Raw genomic sequence first — 9,403 nt, forward strand, 5'->3', positions numbered from 1 at the left:
GCTTGCTATATTGAAATATTTCAATTAATGGGTGGCAGAATAAAATAGTTGTACATATAATAAACATGATGTGAGGGAGGAGGGTATTGATGTTATAATAGAACAGATCTATTTTCATATTTCTTCTTCAAGAAAAATGTAGGGATAAATTATTTTGAATTTTATCATCTAAATAGATAACATTTTAAAATCTCTCTGGACAAGAATAAGTCCAAAGCCAGTAGTAAATAGTCAAAACTTTAAACACTTAATTATAAAATGGAAATTTGAGTGAAATTTATCTGAACTTGTTTCCTACATCAAAACTGTTCCTAAAACTTCATCTATGCAGAAAATTTCCCTGGATTCATTCTCAGCTGAATAACACATCTCTTCAACTTACCTTTTATTTTATTTTTATTTTATTAGTTCTGGGGCAGCTCATTACTGACTGTATTTCAAATAGTGCAAAATTTTACCTGGGCATTGATGTCTGGCAATTCTGATTTATATACTTAGTGTCAGGCAGGAAACCTTCTACAGCAAAGATAGTTTTCAGTGATCACAGTAGTACGGAACTCCACTTGCTGGAATATTAACACTTTTAGTCATAAATGAGAATTAATGACTTGTTCAGGTTGCTTAGAAATGTATTTTCACATGGATCTCTCACAGTAGGAAATTATGCAAAATATCTGACATAGTGAAAGAGACATCGAATCAATGAACAGTACCAATAAAAATGAGATTGTATTATGCACTTTACTATTGATATTATTTTAAATGCATGTACATAGTCAGACAACAATTTTGCCTATTTAATGTCTGCTTGAAAGGGTACCATTTAAAAACAAAATAAATTGCAAAACAGCACTATGAATAAATGTTGACTATCTTATTTGTGAATGTAATATAAGAAGTCTACATAAAGAAATAAATCTAAAACTACTTAATGAAATAAGTTTGACAATATGATTTGGTACAAAATTTCTCACTTTAAAAAGTTTTGTCTCCAAATAATATGATTCATAATGCCAACCTTCATATGGATTTGCATATGTTGGAATTATATTGTATTCTTAGAGTTCTCATATATAATACTTAAACTGAATAAAATGCATACTTAGAGTGTTTTGCTCTCAATACTATTGTATTTTTTTGAGTTAAGCAATCTTATAAAATCTGTGAATCAATAATTTTAAAAGGTATTGAGCATACATTATCCACATGAACAGACATGGGTCCTGATATCAAGGAGTTAGCCTGCTGCAGAAATTGACAGCTGGATAACAATTATAAAATATCATTAAACTGTATGCAAATTGTAAAGAAAACTGGAATGCCTTTAATTATTTTGGGAAAAATATTAAGCTAACACTATGTCAGATAATGAAATGTGGAGGATGCAATCTAGAATGAAGTAATTACTATTAAAAAATAAAAGGAAATAATAATAATGAGAAGGTGGAGGAGGAGAGGAGGAAGAAAAAGAGGGGGAGGGGGAACAGAAGGAAGGTAGGAGAAAAATAATCTTATTTGTGTAGATCACAACAAACTGTGGAAAGTTATTAAAGAGATGGGAATAGCAGATCACCTTACCTGCCTCCTGAGAAATCTTTATGCACCTCAAAAAGCAACAGTTAGAACCAGACATACAACAACACACTGGTTCCAGATTGGGAAAGGAGTATGTCAAGGCTATATATTGTCACCCTGCTTATTTAACTTATATGCAGAGTACATCATGCTAAATGCCGGACTAGATGAGCACAAGGTTCATCAAGATAAAGGTTTCTGGGTGAAATTTCAATAGCCTCCGGTATGCAAATGACACTATCCTTATAGCAGAAAGTGAAGAGGAACTAAAGAGCCTCTTGATGAAAGTGAAAGAAAAGAATGAAAAAGCTGGCTTAAAACTCAACATTCAGAAAACTAAGATCATGGTATCCGGTCCCATCGATTCATGGCAAATAGATAGGGAAACAATGGAAGCAGTGACAGACTTTATTTTCTTGGGCTGCAAAATCACTACAGATGGTGACTGCAGCCATGAAATTAAAAGACGCTTGCTCCTTATAAGAAAAAAAATGCCCAACTTAGACAGCATATTAAAAAGCAGAGACATTGCTTTGCTGACAAAGGTCCTTCTAGTCAAAGCTATGGTTTTTCTAGTAGTCATGTATGGATGTGAGATTTGGACCATAGAGAAACCTGAATGCTGAAGAATTGATGCTTTTGAACTGTGGCATTGGAGAAGACTGTTGAGAGTCCCTTGGACTGCAAGGAGATCAAACCAGTCCATCCTAAAGGAAATCAGTCCTAAATATTTATTGGGAGGACTGATGATGAAGCTGAAGCTCCAATACTTTGGCCACCTGATAGGAAGAACTGACTCATTTGAAAAGACCCTGATGCTCAGAAAGATTGAAGTTAGGAGTATAAGGGGAGGACAGAGGATGAGATGGTTGGATGGCATCACCGACTCAATGGACATGAGTTTGAGGAAGCCCCAGGAGTTGGTGATGGACAGGGTAGCCTGGAGTGCTGCAGTCCATGGGGTCGCAAAGAGTCAGACACAATTGAGTGACTGAACTGAAGTAAATAGTTCAGAATTTCTGGAGTGTGAATTCAGATGGAGAAAGAGATAAGATTATGCTTGATTTGAAGACAAAGATGAGCATAAAGTGCTAGTGTGATAGACAAAATGTTGAGATTTACCCTGTGAGTTATGGATAAATACTTTGAAGCTTGAGGGTGTGGAGAGTGGTTTGTTAAGGATGCAAATGACGGGTTGAGACCATGGGCTGTGTAGCAAAGATTGCTGCTTGCATTTCAGAACCTGTTCATCTTTCTTCATGTGCACTTAGCCACATTTTCAGTCTTTCTTTACATTTGGTGTGGTTTTTGATTAAGTCATACTTAACATGATGTGAGCAGAAGCAATGTGTGCTACTTCAGGATCCTGGCCAAAGAGGCAAGAGTGTACCTTTTTGATGTTCTTTCCTTTTTCTCACTGAGTAAAACCAGAAGTGGTCAAACACTCCTGCTGTAGATAGATAATAAATGATCCTAAGGAATGATAGAAGGACATTTAGAAATGCATCAAGCTATCTTGCAGTCATGAGCCATTCACTTTGGCAATTTAACAAGAGAGAGAAAGAAAAGTATTTGTTGTATAAGTTAGTATATAATCAGGGCTCTTGCTTCTTCCAGCTTGATCTTCTACCAATATGGAATCTAAGCACATTAACACAAAATGAAGAAGAGAGTTATTGAAAGTCTAAGCTGGAATAGTTTTGAGGAAATAGAAGTCAGATCTAAAAATAAATAATTTATAGGACACTTGGTTAAGTGGATTTAAATATTAAAAGTCAAAAGAGATGCGGGTATTAAATTTAAGATACTTAATTTTTTTGACCTACAGTACAATTTATTGAGTTAAAAATAAAGTATGTACATTCGGATCTATGGAAGCAATGTCGGGGAAGAGTTTGGTTTAAACTTGTCTAAATTTGAAATGGTGTTAGTACATTTAAATGGAGGTAAATGTAAGTGAAATTTTGTTGGGACTCAGCATACATTTCTAGTTTTGGATTTGAGAATTGTAGAAACTTCTGTGGTAAATGAAAGCAAGCATTGATAGCTTTTCTTAAATGCATGTGAAAAATGAAACAAAAGGCAGTCCAGGGAAAGTTTTCTGAATTATGATTTAAGGACCATTAAAGGAAAGTATGTTTCTAACAAGAGAGTTGTTAGAAAAGTAAAATAGAGAAGGACTTGGAAGCCATTGGGGGGTGGGGGGCGGGGAGGAAAGAGTTTCAAATTGAGATGTATGTCAACAGCACAAATGCCTCAGAGGTAGAAGAATTTTAAAAGAAGAGAGAGAGAATTACATAGAGTTGTTCTTTCTAGATAAACTAGGTAAGTGCAACTGACCCTATTCCTTGATATCAGAGAGGTATTCTTAAGAGCAGAGAGAAATAAAGTTTTGTGAGTCAGGTGTCAAGCAAGGAATAGGGCCAACCTAAATTGACAGACAGATTCCATTCCAAAATGTGCAGTTTAATGAGGATGATGGTTTTATGATCCAGGGGAGTGACACTTGGAAATCATGATTATGCAATAATCAGATGTGGAGAGTTAACAACATATCAAAGCTAGAAACATAAAAGTTTAGTTAATTATTCAATATATTTTAACAAATATGCATTACTTCTTTCCCACTTAAAAGTCAACATATTTATAAAGATTTCCATTTTCCTGTCAATGAACATAATATATAAAGAACACATAAATTTTTTATCCTAATAATAAAGCAAACTCAAAAAACACTTGTTTTTAATAAACATCTTGATGTAGGAATGATATGACTCTCTTCTTAGGTCAGACTCTTTAAGACCCCATGGGCTATACAGTCTGTGAAATTCTCCAGGCCAGAATACTGGAGGGGGTTTCTATTCCCTTCTCCAGGGGATCTTCCTGACTCAGGGATCGACCCTAGGTCTCCTGCGTTGCAGGCAGGTTTTTCACCAGCTGAGCCACCAGGGAAGCCTAAGAATACTGGAATGGGCAACCTATCCCTTCTCCAAGGGATCTTCCCAACCCAGAATTGAACCGGGGTCTCCTGCATTGCAGGTGGATTCTTTACCACCTGAGCTACCTGGGAACCCCATTTAATACATAAAGAACACGTAAGTATATTTATCTTAATAATAAAGAAAGCTCAAAAAAGACTTGTTTTTAATAAATGACTAGACATAGGAATGATAGGACTCTCTTCTCAGGTATCAAAGTGGCTCAGTCGTGTCCGATTCTTTGTGATCTCCTGGACTGTAGTCCATGGAATTCTCCACACCAGAATACTGGAGTGGGTAGCCTTTCCCTTCTCCAGCAGATCTTCCTGCCCCAGGAATCAAACCAGGGTCTCTTGCATTGCAGGCAAATTCTTTACTAACGCTTCCCTGATAACTCAGCTGGCAAAGAATCTGCCTGTAATGCAGGAGACCTGGGTTCAATCTCAGGTATTGAAATTTCTAGGTATAGTACACAAGAATCAGATAATAATATCCGTCTTCAAAGCATAAAAACCTTCAAGGGATCTAATCCCAGGGTTCAGTTTTGTAAGATTTCTGGAAATTTAATTATCAGTCTAAATTGAATACTTCTGCTATTTTGAACCCAACCATTTCAATATTTATTTAAGCTTTCCAGTAATTCAACTACCAATAACTGTTCTTTGACCTATTTATATGTCGTATTTCCTTCTGTATAATTGTAATATTTGATATCCTTTTATTTCCTGCTTTTTATATTAGGCTTTTGCATTCTTTCTCACTTTTCCTGGTATCCGATTTCAGCACATTTGTGATCTTCACTCCGTGAGTCTAGTCTTGAAGCTCATGATTAATACTAAACTTTCTTTTATCTGTGGCTAATAAAGGTCGTATAAAACACTGCATACAATTACCTGTACAGCCAATATTCTGGTTGTAGAATAGTGCTCCTCGCTCAGTTTCCCTCTGTTCTCATCTAGTTATTTATTTAATTTTTTCATTTAAGAGAACAAGAAGTAAGTCAACTAGATTACTCTATTTTCACAACTTCTTGTGTATATATATGTATATTTATGTGTGTATGTATGTATATATATCCAAATACATATACATATATGTATATATATATATATATATATATATGTCTGAAGGCATTTGTCTTGTCAACCGTATTTTTCTTATGTTGATGAAAGTCAGTCGTACCCTGAGGACTTGAAGAAATAAAAGCAGAGATAAATAACCTATCTCCCAGCTCCTCTAGATAGGTTGATTTGATTGCTCAAAATTAGAATTTTCAAAAAGAAAAAGAAGCTGTTTTTTTAAAAAATGATTCAACACGGCTATTTTTATTTATAGCACTTAGAACATTAGTATTGTTGTGTATATTTCAGAGTTCATGTAGTTCATGTATATTTTACACTCTTGATTGTAAGGTCCATTAAGATAGGTACTGTAATTTTATAACATACAGTCTCCACCACCTAGTTCACTGATTAGTTCAGTAAATATTGATTGAATTAATGAACAAATGAATTAATGCTAATGAAGCAATCTATAAATTAACTTGCCCACTGTCTGTTCAAAGTCGTACTATAAGTCTAGTTATTTTATTTTGGGCTGAATATTGCCAGGTCTTTCCTGGACTATGACTTCACTACTTATTGGTACCTAATGTATAGTAGCCAAAATAATAAAGTTGCATATGAAATAATATGGTACAATAAAAATAAATAATGTTCAGGTTCTTTACATGATTGAACACATAATACAGTTATTCTTTTCTCATTTGGTCCAAATGTCTTAAATTTATTATGGCAGATGCCCTGAATCATAGGCTTATTTATTCCATAGATGTCGCTCAATAGAAGTGATTATCTATTTTTCACTCAGCTAGTACATGTATTTCAGTAAGAATGTTTATAAACGTAATTAATATTATTCTGTCATAAAAAAATGGTAATTTTATACTCTTTGGGATCAGGGAAATCCATGTCTCTTTTGATGTTCTCTGGCTAGACACTCTTCTGTATAGAATATAGATACTCTACTGTCGCTGACTCATGGCTGGGAGCTCTGTAGTGTGGAGATAACTTTCTGGACCACAGACACTGGTATGAAAAGGAAAGGTTAAAGTTCCTTGATGTTGAATTTTGCCAAAAAAGTGACGTGGGATTTTGAAATATTTAAGAATTTGTAGACTGTGTTTAAGCTGTTTATTTCTGGAAATGGAGGTTTAAATTTGGTTGTGGCAGTCTGAGCTCTTTAATTGCTGACACTAACAGAACATCTTATATAAGGAGAAAAAATTCTGCACTTTCATTCCCTTAACAGTGTTTTAATTTGTAACAGTTTCTAATTTTGATGAAGTCTGTTTATTTGTTCATATTGTTCTAATTATGCCTGGCCAAGATCTTAAAGACATTGGTAAGATTTCACAAAGTATACCAGCATAAGGCTTTACTAAAGGAACAGAAGGAATAAAACATAGACGGGCATCAAGGAGTCCAAAACATCTAGCATCAATATCAAAGTTCTTTCTCTGTCACATAGGACATACTTTATTCACAGATCAAAATATTTGTGAAGTAATTCAGGTTCAGGGAAGCTGCAGTCTTAACCAAGAAGGGATATTTTGCATACATCTGGTCATAGAGTTGAAAGGAGACAAGTACACATATATAATCTTTGGTATCTACGTGATGCATCTGGTATGTCTCAATCCTTATGCAGATCTTCACAAGTCAATGAGTATGAATACATTCTGGTTTAAGTGTCTGCCTGGAATGCAGGAGACCCAGGTTCGATCCCTGGGTTGGGAAGATCCCCTGGAGAAGGAAATGGCAACCCACTCCAGTACTCTGGACTGGAGAATCCCATGGAGGGAGGAGCCTGGTAGGCTACAGTTCATGGGGTGGCAAAAAGTTGGACACGACTGAGCGACTTCACTTTCACTTTCACTTGGCCAAGTGTTAGCACCATTGATCCAGACATTTGTTGAGAAAACATATGGATACAACAGACTAGTTGGTATTATTGGTTACCATTGTGTCAAGAAGACATTCTCCTACTTTTCGATCTAAAAGATTTCAAATTTTAAAGTGTCGTATATATTTTTTATATTGTCAGACAAAGGAATTTTGAGTATCAGGTGAGGTAGAGATGCTGTTTTTGTTTTAGGTTTTCTTTTTTTAAAATATGGATATCTAAAGATTCTAATGTTTTCACACAGATTTTACTTTCCCCATTGAAAATATAGAGGATTCTGTGAAAAGTCAAAATACTTATTATGCAGGTATTATGTAGTATTCCTCTTTGGGATACATATGTAATAGATGTTTTGTAGGTATTCCTCTCTTGTATGTAGGGTTCCTCTTTTGTTCTATATGCCTATGTATATTTGTTTTCCATTAGGCCAACAATATACTTACCTTAATACCCTAGATTTAGTGTAGAACTTGAAGTGAGATAATGTAAATTATCCAAATTTGTTCTTTCATTTTTTAAAAAGAGTTCTTTGTATGTTTTAGATATTTTTTACATTTTTTAGTATATTTTAAAGGCAGTTGGCTTCTACAAAAATGTTTTGATTGCTATACATTTTGCCTAGAGAAGATAGAGTCTATAAATCAATTTTGAGACAAAGGAAACTTGAAAATATTTTCCATTCCATAAATATGATTCATGTCTTAATTTATAATTTATGTAGGTCTTTTTATATTTCTATCTGTAGCATTTTATAATTTTCAGTGTAGAGAACTTGTAAGAATTTTCATTCTTTCTTTTTCTTTCTTAACCCTACCTGCTTGAATTTGTTGACACTATTGTAAACAAAATTATTTTTATTTTCCTTTCCTTTCAATGTGTCTTAAGATTACATAAGATATAACTGATATTTTAATTATTAATATTGTAGCCTACAAATTTGCTAAACTTATATTATTAGTTATAGTGAGTTTTCATAAATTCCTTTATATCTTAACATAAACTAATATTAAAATCTTTCAAGCTAGGCTTCAGCAGTGTGTGACACAGGAACTTCCATATGTACAAGCTGGATTTAGAAAAGACAGAGGAACCAGAGATCAAATTGCCAACATTCTTTGGATCATAGAGAAAGCAAGGGAATTCCAGAAAAACATCTACTTCTGCTTCATTGACTATGCTTAAATCTTTGTGTGGATCACAACAATCTGGAAAATCTTAGAGAGTTAAATACTAGATCTCCTTACCTATCTCCTGAGAAACTTGCATGCAGGTCAAGAAGCAGCAGTAAGAACAGGACATAGAAAAATGGATTGGTTCAAAGTTGGGAAAGGAGTGTATCAGGCTGTATATTGTCACCATGCTTATTTAACTTATATGCAGAATACATCATGCAAAATGCTGGGCTGAATGAATCCCAAGCTGGAATCAAGATTGCTAGGAGAAATATCAATAATCTTAGATATGCAGATAAAACCACCTTACTGGCCAAAAGTGAGGAAGAACTAAAAGTCCTCTCGATGAGGTTGAAGGAGAAAGTGAAAAAGCTGGCTTAAAACTAAACATTCAAAATGCTAAGATCATGGCATCCAGTCCTATCACTTCATGCCAAATGAATGGGGAAAAGTGGGAAATAGTGACAGACTTTATTTGTTGGGCTCCAAAATCACTGCAGATGGTGACTGTAGCCATGAAATTAAATGATGCCTGCTCCTTGGAAGGAAAGCTATGACAAACTTAGCATATTGAAAAGCAGAGACATCACTTTGTCAACAAAAGTCTGTACAGTCAAAGCTATGGTTTTTCCAGTAGTCATAGTACAGATGTGAGAATTGGATCATGATACAAGCTGAATGCCAAAGAATCAGTGCTTTCAGACTGGTGTTGGA

The 9,403-nt window shown here is 34.6% G+C and overlaps 1 long non-coding RNA gene across 1 annotated transcript in view; it reads left to right on the forward strand.

Moving 5' to 3' along the window:
* LOC120883285 overlaps positions 1–8,893 on the forward strand; it is a 16,229-nt gene extending 7,336 nt beyond the window's left edge. Inside the window, exon 2 of the long non-coding RNA XR_005725728.1 lies at positions 8,788–8,893. This is a non-coding gene — a long non-coding RNA (uncharacterized LOC120883285). The remainder of the gene's footprint in view (positions 1–8,787) is intronic.
* The last annotated feature ends 510 nt before the right edge of the window (positions 8,894–9,403 follow it).

The sequence above is a fragment of the Oryx dammah genome, unplaced genomic scaffold (assembly GCF_014754425.2).
Source record: "Oryx dammah isolate SB20612 unplaced genomic scaffold, SCBI_Odam_1.1 HiC_scaffold_24, whole genome shotgun sequence".
NCBI lineage: Eukaryota > Metazoa > Chordata > Mammalia > Artiodactyla > Bovidae > Oryx > Oryx dammah.